Source organism: Panthera tigris, chromosome D4 (assembly GCF_018350195.1).
Source record: "Panthera tigris isolate Pti1 chromosome D4, P.tigris_Pti1_mat1.1, whole genome shotgun sequence".
NCBI classification, from domain to species: Eukaryota; Metazoa; Chordata; class Mammalia; order Carnivora; family Felidae; genus Panthera; species Panthera tigris.
Genome location: NC_056672.1, coordinates 46314727 through 46330670, shown reverse-complemented (window position 1 = coordinate 46330670; position 15944 = coordinate 46314727). Strand labels below are relative to the sequence as shown.

At 37.7% G+C, this 15944-nt stretch overlaps 1 pseudogene; it reads left to right on the top strand.

Moving 5' to 3' along the window:
* Nucleotides 1-1551: 1551 nt before the first annotated feature.
* Nucleotides 1552-15944, top strand: part of LOC102955607 — a 96454-nt pseudogene continuing 82061 nt past the window's right edge.

The window sequence follows — 15944 nt, the reverse complement described above, 5'->3', positions numbered from 1 at the left end:
GGTAGTATCCACATTTTAACAATATTCATTCTTCCGATCCATGAGCAAGAATATTTTTCCATTTTTTTGTGTGTCTTCTTCAATTTCTTTCATAGGTTTTCTATAGTTTTTAGTGTATAAATTTTTCACCTCTTTGGTTAGGTTTGTTCCTCGGCACTTTATGGTTTTTGTGCAATTGTAAATGGGATTGATTCCCTGATTTCTCTTTCTTGATGCTTCATTATTGGTTTTTAGAAATGCAACCTATTTCTGTGCATTGATTTTATGTCCTGCAACTTTGCTGAATTCGTGGATCAGTTCTAGCAGTTTTTTGGTGGAATCTTTTGGATTTTTCACATAGAGTATCATGTCATCTGCGAAGAGTGAAAGTTTGACTTCCTCCTCGACGATTTGGATGCCCTTTATTCCTTTGTGTTGTCTGATTGCTGAGGCTAGGACTTCCAATACTATGTTGAATAACAGCCTATCGCCTACTTTTATGAGTTGAATTTTATTGGAATACAATCAAGCCCATTTATTTACTTACTGTCTATGTCTGATTTCATGCTACAGCTAGAGGGTTGCCCAGTTGGGACAGAGACAAGATGGCCAGGAAAGCCTAAAATATTTATTATCTAGTATTTTAGAAGAAAACAAAAATAATTCATAATCTTATAACTCAAACATAACCACAGTTATGCTTTTACATAATGATCTCTCCTCTTTAGGCCCTTAAGGTAAAGAAATATACCGTTCTCGGAATTGCACTTTAAATCTTCTTTAAGAGAAAGAACTAGTCAGATCCAAAGAACCATATCCATGTTTCCTAGTGAATGAAAAAAACAGATCCATGTTTCCTAGTGAACGAAAAAGCCAGCAAATAGCAGCAAATCAATCTTTCTTCTTCACATGGGCACCCTCCTTTCTGCTGCTTCCTATCTTCCCTAGAGACTGGCCAATGGTGAAGTCTGCATTCGAGCTGAGGCGGGGAGAGAAAGCTTCTTAGGCTTTCAGCCTAAGTAGTTTGCTTTGGCCTAGGTTAACAAAGAACACTTTATCTTGGAGTTTTGGACCCAAACCTAATGTCACAGTTAAAATTCAAAGTATCAACTCAGCGATGCATAAACACACACAAGTTTTATTTTTTTCTAATATGTAACATCGATTTTTTTTCAAAGATCACCCACACCCCCACAACACATGCATCTTACAGTTAGCAATTAGTAATATGTCAGTCCCAGTAATTTCGGTATTTTTATAAGTCATGTTCGAGTTTTCATCATGAAAAAACTGCAAACATCTGTGGTGAATCACTTCAGAGATGAGTACGGGATGGAGGGGAGAGATCTATTCCTTCTAACTTCCTTTTCTCCTTCCTTGCACTTGCTTGTGTTGATAAGGGGAGAGCAAAGTGTGACATTCACCACACATTCTTGGTGGGGAAATTATGCTTTGTGTCTGTCTCTTCTGGCTCCTGATGCTAGTCCAACTCACAATCTTGTCTACAGAGTCAGGACGGGCATGTGGGGAAACCCTGTCTAGATACATAAGACCCAGCTCTGCACAGCTCCCATGATTTCAGGGGTCTGTGTGAGAGACTCAAATGACACTTCCGTCTGTTCCCTACTCCAACTGGCAGCCACATATACCCATTCTTCTAATGAAAATGCCTATCTGCTGCTCACTAAAGCGGCCTCTGATAAGCCAATGAAACTTCATCTCCTCTCTATGGTCCCATTTGAAGGTAGACATGGATTGATAGGATCCTTTCCCCTGACTCAGAGGAGTTATATGGGTTGAGGGAGAAGGCAGGTAGAGAAGGGTTTTTTTTTTCCCCACTTCTCATATGCTACACCCCCACAATATCCTTCTGGCATTTTCTCTCTATGCTTGGATTTTTGAAATGTTAGTAAGTTACCCTGAATAAAAACTCTGTGTAAATACTATGGAGTGGCTTGTTCTGCATTTCGGTCTCCAAGTGCCTTCTCAGTTAGGGGGATACTTTCCTGTCCCTCCTCCACCTTCTAACACCAGAGTTCCACTGCAATGCTCTGCAAACTCTGTGTTGGGCTGTCTACCATTTCTATCTCCAAATCCCCAACACCTAAAGATCAATACTCTCCACATCACAGATACGTCAGCAATGGACATAATCCTCCATATTTTATATACTATCCTTGTAACTATTCCCAAAAGCGAATCTTCAATTTCAAACTTACTCCTTTGAATTTGGTAAAGCACAACATCTCTTTTACCGTAAGTTATAAGCTATTTTACCAGCAATCTCTGAAATCGTTGGTAATACAAGGGAAAATAAAAGGGTCTCTATTGATTACTTGCATCCTCACGTTATTCTAGCTGATAATAAAATTACGCTTCTCTTTTCTTTGCTATGTTCCAGGTATGAATATTGCAGAACCTAGAAAGGAGTGCTGAGTCAAGAAAGCACTAGGGTTACAAATTCTACCATATCTCCTGAAATTTCTTAAGTTGTAAAACAGGAAACTCCTTTTAGCCAAACTCTTACTTGATCAATGTTCATTCCAATGTCATTATATTTGTTCTCCTGAGATTTTTTTTTTCAAACTCTAAATGAAGGAATAATTTGAAGGCTCAGTAGGAGAGAGAAGTAGATACAATCTACTTGGAATTCAGTGGTTAGTGTTGTTATATGAGTACTATCATAAGAGTTTATTTACGCTATTAAATTTGTTGCTTTTAAAGGACCTACACTAGACAGAGACTCGATGTAAAAGAAAGACTGATAGTTCTGGCTTCTAAATCATAAAGTTTCAGTCTTCCACTCAAAATCTGGACATACAAAAATCTGCAAATCTTTCTAGAAAATAAGAGTGTGTTGAATGCATGTTTCTATATTGACAGCTTGATGAGAAGGTATTGGTTCTTTGAAGTGTATTCATAGCCAACGAGAGATCATCAGCACATAGAACTGTCAGATACCTTATTACGATTCATTGTGCCAACATAGTGTCAGGGTAGAACTGAGTAAAAGAAAAGCTTCCCCATTTGCCATATCCTTAGTTACTGTCATTCTTTTGCAGTTCCTTGATTCTGCTATACAGGAATCTATTGTAGAGAAGGTGGTCTTTTTCAGAAATGGAAACTCATAGACAAGTAATAGGCTCGACATAACCTCTGTTTGAAATGATGAAAAGGATTAAATATGTTTTTTGTGAATATTTCACTTTGTACAACTCATAAAGACATCATTTCGGTTGTCTTTCTGATTAAAAAAATTAAGTAGAGCATATAATAGATGTTGACTATGGCATCAGAGAATGAGGTTTTTAAAAATCCATTGAAGAAATTCAAAAGATCATGAAACTAATAAAATAAGATTGTGCTTCATTTAATATCTATGATGAGAAGGAGCATTTACTGAGCATTTGCTTTCCAGTTCTATTTGAAGTATTAGTTTTATTAAATCAGTGTACTGTCATATTAATATGTTAATCTGTAATATATATTAATATTAAATTATGAGATGATAGATGTGTTAACTAACCTTATGATAACCATTTTGCAATATATACAAGTACCAAATCATTCTGTATACCATAAACATACACAATGTTATATGTTAATTATATCTTAATAAATCTAGAAGAAAAAGAAAAACTAACTGACTCATCCAGTTGTGTACCTTCTAAGTACTGGAATTTAATTCAAACTCTGGTTGCTCTAGTACCCATCAATTTCTTACAGATTTGATTTGTTAGTATATGTATTCAATCAACAGATATTTATTAACTAGATGATGAGATACAAAGCAAAATTATACATGACTCTTATCCTCAAGGAGTATACAATCCAATAAGATAAGATGCCCACAGAGGGTAGTAAGCTTTACACCTCTTTGCATTCCCAACACATAGCATATAATACCTGACACTAAGCAGATGCTCAAAAGTGGATGTTATACTGGACATGGCAGCATGCTCTTATCAGAAGTATGAACATACAATGGACTATCACTCAACCATAAAAGAGAATGAGATCTTGCCATTTGCAACAATATGGATAAACCTGGAAGGTATTATGCTGGGTAAAATAAGTCAGACAGAAAAAGACAAGTACCTTGTGATTTCACTTATACATGGAATCTAAAAAATAAAACAAATGAACAAATAGGCAAAAGCAGAATCAGACCTCTAACTACAGAGAACAAATCAGCGTTTTGAGAAGAGAGAGGAGTGGCGGTGGGGAGGGGGGGGCAGCAAGCGTGGGTATGCAAAATAGGTGAAGGAGGCTAAGAAGTACAAACCTCCAGTTATAAAATAAATAACTCACAGCAATGAAAATCACAGCACAGGGAATATAGTCAATAATACCATAATAACTTTGTATGGTAACAGATGGTGACTGCATTTACCATGGTGAGCACTGAGTAATGTACAGAATTGTCAAATCACTATGCTATACACCTGAAACTAATATAATATTGAAGGTCAACTATGCTTCAATAAGAAAGAAAGAAAGAAAGAAAGAAAGAAAGAAAGAAAGAAAGAAAGAAAGAAAGAAAGAAAGTTTGAAAACAGGGATTTCTAAATCAGATGTGGGGGTCAAGGGAGATTTCCAGAGGCAATGATGTCTATGTTAAGAAGATGTGTAAGGGCCATCCAGGCAGCATGCTGCCTGCTATCTGTGATCTTTGTTGCTCATATCCATACACTCTAAAATATTGTTCCTTAGGAAATTTGTATTCCTTTTGAGGGACTGTCTCATGTGGCTCATACTGGTCATTACTTATTATATGACAATCATAACAAGGTATCCAATTAAGACTTTTCTTTTTTTTTTTAATGTTTATTTATTTCTGAGACAGAGAGAGACAGAGCATGAGTGGGGGAGGGGCAGAGAGAGAGGGAGACACAGAATCCGAAGCAGGCTCCAGGCTCTGAGTTGTCAGCACAGAGCCTGACGCGGGGCTCAAACTCACAGACCACGAGATCATGACCTGAGCCGAAGTCCGAGGCTTAACCCACTGAGCCACGCAGGTGCCCCAAGACTTTTCTAACTGAGGGGACGCCTGCGTGGCTTAGTTGGTTAAGCGTTCAACTCTCAATTTGGCCTCAGATCATGATCTCACAGTTTGTGAGTTCGGAGTCCCGCTCTGAGAGAACAGAGCCTGCTTGGGATTGTCTCTCTCCCCCTTTATCTGCCTCTCCCCTGCTCGTTCTCTCTCTCTCTCTCTCTCTCTCTCTCTTTCTCTCTCAAAATAAATAAATAAACATTACAAGAAATTAAAGACTTTTCTGAGAGGAAAGAACATGGATTCTCACGGGACAAATATTCTTATTCCCCTCTTCGAAATCTCAGAGCGTTCCTCATCTATTGTGATAGGCAGGCACCTAGCAAAGAGCACCTTGTGCTATTGCTCTGGTTTTAGGGATGAGTGTAGCTTACTCACTCCAGCTGTAAACATGACTCTTTTCTTATACTAATAAAACATAAGCTTTCTGAGGCCATTGTCTTACTTATTTTTGTGTAGCCTCCAGAAATGAGATGAAGTTAGCAACCAATGAAATACTTCTATCAGCTCTACGACCCTGAAGGGTAGCACACAGCTCTATAACCAGCATGCATTAGTAAACATTTTTGGTGAGAACGATAACTGTCTAGTATTTTCCTAAAGTGTCATCACATTTAAAATTTTTTGCCTGTTAGGTTTTCAGGCTACGATTTTGAAAACTGCTTTCTATATTACACGGAGGAATGTCTCCCCTCATTTAATACATGTCCAATTGATAGGCACACTCTTACAGAATAATCGTTCTCCCCTTCCCATTAAATGATATCAGGAAGTGATTTTTAAAACCTGGTTTTAGTCTTTTCCTGAACAACAAATTCACCATGTTGCCGAAATTATGATTTATTAAAGCGAAAATGAAAGATCTCATGCACCACAGCATAATGGATCTTGGTGCTGCTGTTAGTGGTGTTCTTGTCTTATTTCACGCACAGTCTGGCACTTTACCATTATTAGTTAAATAGCTGGAATAATGTATGTAACAAAACCAAGACCACACTCCCAATATTATTGAAATGTGTGTAATTAATCAGTAAACATCTGGGACACTGGCAAAATGTTCGGTCTGACAAAGAAATACAGTTTCATTTGTTTCTGAAAAAAAACATGTTTGTGGAATTGAGAAAACATCTAATAAACAAGGACAAATCAAGCTGAAGATGTTGTGGCAATCCTGGATGTTAGGCCCAGAAAGTACCTGAAGATGAAAATACACTATTTCACCTTTGCTTTTATCCTCCTATATTTTTTTATTAATATGCATTTGTTATACACACAGTCAGGAGCAGCTTAAAAGAATTCTATGAACTCACTTTTATTAAACCATTGTTTCATAACAATTTTTATAGGACTTTTTCATTAAAGCTTTTGAATTACAGTAAAGTAAACAGATGAGAGAAGAAAAAATATTTACAAATATACCAAAAATAATAAAATTGAAGACAGACTTCATTAGCAGAACAACTCGTCTTTGGAGGCACAAATAAAATGGGAGACAGAGCCTCAAGCATGGTAGAGGAAGAAGGAGGGCTCACCCCTTCTCACTCCAGCAGCCCTCTAGCCATCTCCTACTTTTTTCAGAATAATCCTTCTCCACGCTTAAAAGGGACAAGGTGGAAGTTCTACCAGTCAGCTTGCTGCTGAAGCCCATGAATGTGGTCTCCCTTTAAACACGGCTCAAGTCTTACCCATGCCTAAGAGGGTTGTCTTGGTCAGAAATCATTGGTTGCATTGAAGAGAAACACAGTCACATAAGCTAAGTACAATGGGGGAGAAGGGGATGTGGTTGGGCAATTGCAGGAAAATCTCAATAAACCTCAGGAAGAAGGAGAGAACTAGAAATGCAAAGTTATCCAGAACCAAAGCAACAACTCTCTGGAGCTGCATGCCCTTGTCTTTCTCTTCTCTTCTCTCTCCACCTCCCTTCCTTTCCCTTCCTCTCCCCTCCCTTCTCTTCCCTTCCCTTCCCTTCCCTTCCCTTCCTTTCCCTTCCCTTCACTTCCCTTCCACTTTTCTCTAGATATGTTTGCTTTGTTCTTTTCCCCTCCAGACCACCTTCTTCTGATATCTTTCTTGAGACACCACTGACTGTGTCAACCCCAGCTCATTCAAGTCCCCTAAAAGGAATAAGCAGAGTAAACTGTGCCTCAGACCCAAATTCCTGGGAAAGATACGCTAATTGGCTTCTTGCAAACCAAAGGGTAATCTGCTGGATTAGCTGTGGTCAAGGACTAAATCATTTAGTACCAGTGTTCTTCCTCCTAGGGGCTATCAGGGGAATCTGAGATGGGCTAAATTTGACCTAGTTTCAACTGTATATTGTAGGTACACATTCTGCCTTTGCCAGGGCCTCCATAAACTCAGCTCCAAGGGGACCAGAATCTTACCCAACTCCATCTGTGCACACAAATTAAGATATTAGATCTAGCTTTGTTCCCAGAGTATTGACGGACTCAAGTTCTACTACTTATTGTGACAAAAAAAAAAAAATCCTGTTTCCTGAAAACACTCTATTGAATAAGTTTGATTTTGACATCTTTTAGCATGAGATTGGAACAATTCCTGTATCAGTAAATATCTGGAATACAGGCTTTAATTTCTGTTGCCTGCCTTATTTTACCCACGATGCCCATTCCCTCAAATAACTCTATGAAAAACAACACAATTCAAAATGAAACTCCAGGGGCACCTGGGTGGCTCAGTCAGTTGAGCGTCTGACTTTGGCTCAGAACATGATCTCACGGTTTGTGAGTTCAAGCCCCACCTTGGGCTTTCTGATGTCAGTGTGGAGCCTGCTTTGGCTCCTCTGTCCCCCTCTGTCTCTCTCAAAAAATAAATAAACCTTTGAAAAAAAATAATAAAACTCCAAATAATCTGAAATCAAGGATTATCACCATTTTCACATTATCAATTCTACAAAATTGCTTAAGAATTACTGTATCTGTTCCCCTTCTTTTTCTCCCTCCCTTTTCATTCTGTTCTCTACCTTCCCTCCCCTTCCTGAACAAGTTAGTCCAAAAGCCATTTGGTAGAACCCCACAAGGCCGGTATTCACATGGTTGGAGGGAAGTAACAGCAGCCTGGCATTGTGTGCTGGAACTCCAGAGGGATGACTATGACATCTGTGCAAGAAAATGGCCCAGAACCAAGAAGAGAAACTAGGGCATCCATGCAGGAGGGCATCCTAAGATGGGGTGTCTGAGCCCACGCAGGATGACATTATCCACTCAAGAGACAGTGGTGAAAATGGCCTGGCATTCAAGTCCCAAATGAGGTGAAGAGAGTGCACATTCAAGTGGAGAGGTGCTGAAGGGATCTGGTGCAGGGTATCAAAGCCTAAGCAGGGTAAGGAGGGCATCGAGATAAATGCATGGTGAGGTAGACAATGCAATGACAATGGCAGCTTGGATAAATACTTGAATATGTGACCAAAATGAAGAATGTATCAAGTAAGTACATTGAAGATAAGAGGAACCAATTTTCTCACTGTCAACAAAGAGAGAAATTAGAAAAAACCCTGTGGTGTTGGATTTCAATTGCAAATACTAGAGTTACCACATGGGTTAAAATATACAGAAAGATATATAGAAATGTACATAGATACATAAATACATTTATAGTTAGGTATATAAAAGCTGTAAGTGTAGATGTAATATTCTCTAGTTCTGGCTATTGAGAGAGCTGAACAGCAATACCTCCCAAAAAAGAAGCATACCTACTTCCCAGATCTTCGTTTCTAAAAACCATTCTACGTAATAAGAAATCATAGATGCCTGGAAAAAACAGTTGATCTCAGGATGGGAACAGGCAAATATAAGATTACTCTGAAATATCATTTTTGTGCTAGACAGTAAGGAAGTATTCAAGAATGATGAGGACAAGTCAAAAGGAAGGAGAACCTAGATTGAAGATGCTCCTGCTAAACGAATCTGGGACAATTTGAGCATCAAAGAAAAGGACATTTATAAATTATAAGCCACTGGATGAAATAGTATTTCATGAAACCCATAGTGATATAAAACATAAATGAATATATTGAAATTTTGATGAGGACCAGAAGCTTATAGAGCCTCAAAGTAATTCTTCACAAAATACCTAATAAGTATAATGAGTATATTTACAAAAGGCAAATGAGTATATTTATAGTGGAAAAGTCTTTCAGATCCCACCTTGATCTAGTAATCAAATGAATACCACATAAAATGGGACAAATAAAAAATGTGTCCCACATGATGGGATGAGAAGGGTATAGCATTATTGCTATTATATTCTTGCTGAAGACACATGTTCTGAATCTCATTCATGAGGATATGTCATAAATCCAAATTGAGACATATTCTATAATACAATTGACCGATAATCTTCAAAGTCCGCAAGATCATGAAAATTAAGGAAAGTCTGAGAAAGTGTTCCACATCTGAAGACACTAAATATCAGAACAACTAAACACCGTAAGTGTTTTTGTTTTGTGTTTTGTTTTGTTTTGTTTTGTTTTGTTATAAAGAACTTTATTGGCACAACAGGTAACACTTGAATAAGAGATTAGATTGCAATAATAAATAAAGGTATTTCCTTGATTTTGGTCATTGTATTTTGGTTATATAGAAAAGGATCTATTGGAAAACATGAATATCTTTAAGCTCCAGCACTGTCCAGGTCCAGGGAGCAGGAAATCAGAGACAGGCAACAGAAACGAAACGCATACAGTGATTAAGTATTTGTATTTAAAGTTTTGAGTTTAGGGGCGCCTGAGTGGCTCAGTCGGTTAAGCGTCCGACTTCAGCCAGGTCACGATCTCGCGGTCTGTGAGTTCGAGCCCCGTGTCGGGCTCTGGGCTGATGGCTCAGAGCCTGGAGCCTGCTTCTGATTCTGTGTCTCCCTCTCTCTCTGCCCCTCCCCTGTTCATGCTCTGTCTCTCTCTGTCTCAAAAATAAATAAACGTGGGGCGCCTGGGTGGCGCAGTCGGTTAAGCGTCCGACTTCAGCCAGGTCAAGATCTCGCGGTCCGTGAGTTCGAGCCCCGCGTCAGGCTCTGGGCTGATGGCTCGGAGCCTGGAGCCTGTTTCCGATTCTGTGTCTCCCTCTCTCTCTGCCCCTCCCCCGTTCATGCTCTGTCTCTCTCTGTCCCAAAAATAAAAAAAAAAAAAAAAAAAAAAAAAAAAAAAGTTGGAAAAAATAAATAAACGTTAAAAAAAATTTTTTTTTTAAAAAATAAATAAAGTTTTAAGTTTAAATAACCCAGTGTAGAAATTAAAATTCTTCACAATTAATAAAAGAAAATGTATTGAGTACTTTTTGTGAAGACACCATAACATATTTATTATACGTTCTCTTAATTTAAAAAAGAAAACAGCTAAGAAAGAATCATGTTTTTCTTTATTTCGAACATGAAAAAAATTGTGCCAAAGAACAGAATCTATTTGCCTAGATTACATCACGTATGCATGTTAAGGCCAATACTATAGTAAATGTTTAGCCACTGGCTCCCCAAAAGGGGGTAAACTCTGCTTTGTAGCATTTGCCAAACCCTGTGTTGTAAACCAAGGCTGATTTCAAGCTACCATCAAACGTGGTCTCTGAGCGCGGTGTTAGGAAGAGATGTACCCAAGCTCTTCTTGCAAGCCAATACAAGCCAGCTTTCAGGACAGCACTAGTTAAGGCTAAGATCTGAAAACAGACAACTGAAGTCCAGAGCCTATTATATCAGAATGCCTGTGTTTAAATCTTCATATAAAGGTTGTACGAACAAAGGAGTATGCATACCTGTCTACACATAGGCGCCAGATGTCCACAGACGTCTGTCTGAATGAATGACAGACCCCTTACCCCAATAAAGAAATGACAGAAAATCCTCAAGTAAATAAATAGGTCTTCATATAAAGAAAAAAAACAAACATGTTAATATAAAGCAGGGACATATTTTCTAAAAAAGGATTAAGGACATATTCCTAAGACAACATAAAAAGAGGATCAAAATAGACCAGAATACTTGGCTAGAGATTTCACCAATTATTAGTGAAAAGAAATAAAAACAATAATACAGATAAATAGATGTAGGTAAATAAAAATGAGATAGTGCATTGTTATATGTTATACATTATAGATTATATTAAATTACATGTTGCATATATAATATATAATAGACGAAGTTGTTTGACATATCGCCCATCCAACCTATGATGGTCATTTTAGTTTTTTTTAACATTTATTTATTTTTTAGAAACAGAGAAAGACAGAGCATGAGGAGGGAAGGGGCAGAGAGAGGAGACAAAGAATCCGAAGCAGGCTCCAGGCTTTGAGCTGTCAGCACAGAGTCTGATGCAGGGCCTAAACCCATGGACCGTGAGATCATGACCCAAGCCAAAGTCAGACACGTAATCAACTAAGCCACCCAGGCGCCCCTATGATGGTCACTTTATGTATCAACTTGACTAGGACGATTCTGGATGTTTCTGTGTGGACGTTTTAAACTTTTTTTTTTTTTAACATTTATTTATTTTTGCGACAGAGAGAGACAGAGCATGAACGGGGGAGGGTCAGAGAGAGGGAGACACAGAATCTGAAACAGGCTCCAGGCTCTGAGCTGTCAGCACAGAGCCCGACGTGGGGCTCGAACCCATGGACCGTGAGATCATGACCTGAGCCGAAGTCGGCCGCTTGTGTGGACGTTTTAAAATGAGAATTACATTTAAAAAAGGTGGACCTAAAGTTGGGAATTATTCACTCTGGGGGGCTATCTCTAATTAGCTTTTCCTTCAGAGTCAAAGAATGACTGTAATTCAACTACCCTTTGACCTTTATGATTTTTATTTTTTTTATTTTTGGGGGGACCATTTAGCTCTCACTGATATATTTCATTCATATCTATTGTACCCATTACAAGAGCGCTACCAGATCAGAAAAACCAATTAATTTATATTTATTGTTTTGTTCCATTTTTTCAGAATCATAGTACTTTGAAAGTTAGAGGAAACAGCACATTCATCTCCGGCCCCTTCCTACAATTAACTGCTTGTTGTTTACCTGTTGATTACGTGTTTCTTCTGTTTCAGGTCAACAACTGTGGTTCTCCTCTGCTTTTTGCTCTATTATTCCCAAACGTAGTAATTACGGACTGCCTCCTAATTGTGACATCTAGAGTAAATTATGATACAATTCAGTTGTTGGATAAGGATACTAAGGCTCAGGAAATATAAGAACTCTACCTGAAGACAGGCCCAATGACAGACAATAGAGCTGGGTTTATAATTCTCAGTACAGAGTTGAGTGGAGGATATTGGCAGCTTTTTACAACTGAATTTTTTCCTTTGGAAAACATCTATCTTTAGCAATCTTCTGTCACATTTTATTTTATATTAATATGGCAAATTATCTTAAAATTACTGGCCATTTTCAATAAATGTCTTTATGTTCTCAGTGCTATTAATAACAGGCTTGTGCTATTATAAACAGAACTAATTAACAAGATAGCCCTGATTCTATCTTTGTGCATACTTATAGAGTGTATCAAATGATTATAGATACATATAAAATAGATGTAGAAAAGCCCTTTGGGATAAATGAAAGAAGAAAATATTGTTCCAGATATGAACAAAATTGTCAAAATGTAGCTGTGTTCTTACTTTGATTTCTAGAACACTCTTTATAAGTTATGATCCTAAGGAGGAAAGGCACTGGGAATAGAACCTGATATGTAAACAAGAGAGACAAATGACAGAATGAAAACTCAAGAAGAAAGAGATGGAGTTCCTGTCGAATTCTTCCCTTAAGTAACAATTTTCACATACAATGGTAATGAGTTGAAATGGTTGTTGCTCTTAGTCTGTTCTTCTTGTCCTTCTTTACTAATTAAAGTTCACAACATCAATATTAACAAATAATATAAAATACATTTCTATGGTACATGTTTTTATGTATAAATTCATGTAATCACTATAGCAATGAGTGAAGTATTATTTTCCCTAATTTACAGAAGACAATAAAAATCAGGGAGGTTAAATGACTTTTTAAAGGTTTTAAGTGAGACAGTGAAAGAAGAGGAACTTGAACCTGGGATCTTATGAAATCAAACCAATATCTGTACCATGGATTTTTCTCTGCTTTGGAATCCTGTGAACCAATCAATATTTGGGAAGGTGGAGGGAGCACTTATGGTTTATAAGAGTTTATACCAATCTCAACCATCCAGCCCCAAAGTAATGTCTTGGTGAAAGGAACACATTTTAGAATTTTTTTTATAATTCCAAACAATTTAAAATCTTTATTTCCACTTTACTAGTATAATGAAGGGATTTGAAGGCCATAGTAATGCTTCTTTGAAATTTCTTTTTTGTCTTTGATGAATTTTTTTATACTATTGTTGTTCCTATGCATCCAAACTTCCAATGTCTCTGCAAAACTTTGCCCCAGCGTTAAGCCAATGCCGTTCTTTCCTCTTTGTCTTTCCTTCTTGTTTTGAATTTCCAAGCTCTAATGATCTTTGCATAAATTATCTTATTTAGTCTTAACAAAAATATGGCAAGATAAATATTAGTCTCAGAGACACTGACATGACCAAGGCCTTACATTCTAAAAATGGCTAACTAGACATAACTAATTTAAAACCCATATCCTTTCCAATATATCACACTACCAGTTTTATAGATCAAGAAATCCTAGGAGCTACTGTAGAAAATGTGAATTTTTGATTATCATATGTTTTGCCTTTTGAGTAGTTCATCTCATACATGTATGGGATATTTTAGTCTAAACTGAAGGAAAAAGTATCAAATTAGAATAATCAAAAGATGCTAGTTGACATCATGAACATCACTGGAGTTCACACTGATGCTTTCTATGAACTGAGCTTGATAGCATCCATAGAACAGACAGAAGTTTCTACATTCTGTGTGTGAGAGTGTCTCAGGTTTCTGAGGCTTAACGCTAAGGCCCCTAATTAGACAGTGTGCTGAAGGTCTTTCAGAATCTTGCCTATGTAGAAGTAGCTAAAAAAACAGCAAAAAGAAAAAAAAAAGGAGTAGCATTTATTTTCCCACCATTTCTTAACCTTTAGAAACCCTTTCTGACTTATTTTCTAGAAGAGTGTTTTGCTAAAGAGGCAATGATGTCCCAATTTAGATATTTGTTGACAGAACCCCAGTTGTGCTTGTCATCGTGGTTGTCTTAGTCTATGTTACACATAATGGTGTAGGGATTTCAATGGTTCTTAGAGCTCTAAAGACTGCACGTAATGGAGCCCAAGCGATGTTGCATTATTGGCAATCATCCTGGAACTAATAACAGCAGTTATTGGGCCTATAATCTCCCTGGAATTAACAGCCAAACTCTTTTTTCTCAATTTGCAGGACATCATCATAACCATTAAAAGGCAGTTAAGATGATAATGTGCCACTAACTCATACGGTGGGCAGCAAAGGGTTATAAGCGAAAATGCTGAGACAGCAGCCCTGACTCGGCCTATGGATGTGGATGTTCTTCCTCCTTGGGTTGCAGCTGGGAGAAAATTTCAAAGTGACAGAAAGTGGGCACTCAGAATCAATGTTTTTGTCTGTTGGTTTGTTTGTTTCTTTGGGATGACTCCTTTCCTAGTGGCACCACCACAGAAAGTCAGTTATTTTCTCAATTGAATGACCGGATTTCTTATGGCCCTCCTTATTTTAAGATGTATAACAGTAACCAAGTATTTGAGAACAGAGAAATGCAATTAGAGCACACAAAGAGACTAGGAAAAGCTGTAGTCTGAAGGGAGGAAAAGCCTTAGGGGAGGAAAAGCTGTAAGAACTACCTAAGATAAGGTGAGACCAGGTTAGTGCCAAGTGCAGAGCAGAGAAAGTGACAGAGAAATGTCATTCATATCAGTAAATGTTTGTTGAGTCCCTACTGTGCTGCAGGCATCATGCTACGCACTGGTGATAATATACAGAACTACACAGCCTTCATGATCCCTTCCCTCTTAGAGTTTACACTTACCTGAGAAGATAAACACACGTGAGATGTATTATAAACACATATGATACACATTTTTTAAATTCAATGGAAAGTGCAGGGTGCCATGGGAACATACAGCAAGAAATTCTAAGCAAATCAAAAAGAAGTCACTATAGAGCAGCACAATAATAGGTGGAGAAATTAAATGAAACAGTAAGAATTGAGGCAAGACCAGGCTTCCTGGTTGGTTCAGTCAGTTAAGCATCAAACTCTTGATTTCAGCTCAGGTCATGATCTCCTAGTTCTCAAGTTGGAGTCCCGCATCAGGCTCTGTGCTGACAGCATGGAGCCTGCCTGGGATTCTCGCTCCCCCTCTCTCTCTGTCCCTCCCCTGCTCGCTCTCTCTCTCTCTTTCTCAATCAATCAATAAACTAAAAAAACAAAAAAAAATAATTGAGGCAAGACCAGTAAAGCCTCTGAAATCACCAAAATAATTGGAAATTGACTAACCTGCAGTAGAGATAATAACGGCAATAATCATGATGGCTGTCATCTACTTAGCTCCTGATTTATGTCATCCTAAGTGTTTACATAAAATATTTTATTTGAATCTATATGACAATTTGATTGCGTGAGTATTAACGTTTCATATTTATAGGAATGTAAATGGTAACTTAGGTAAATTACCCAAGAATAGCAAATATCAAAGCCAGGAGTTGAATTTGTATCAGACTAAGTACATAGTTCATTCTCTTGACCAACAAGCTATATTTCAATGCCCACAACTAAATGGAGAATAACACTTAAACTTCCATAGCCAGCTCCATATATTCCCTCCAGGTATATAAGAAACTCAAGGGAAGACTAGAGAACAGAGGAAATACAAGGATATTTGGGCCTCTAAGTACATGAGTTCTCTATGACCAATTTGCTACTGAGGTGGGATTTGTGTTCAAATTTAGTTGACTTTATTTAGATTACAAAGAGAT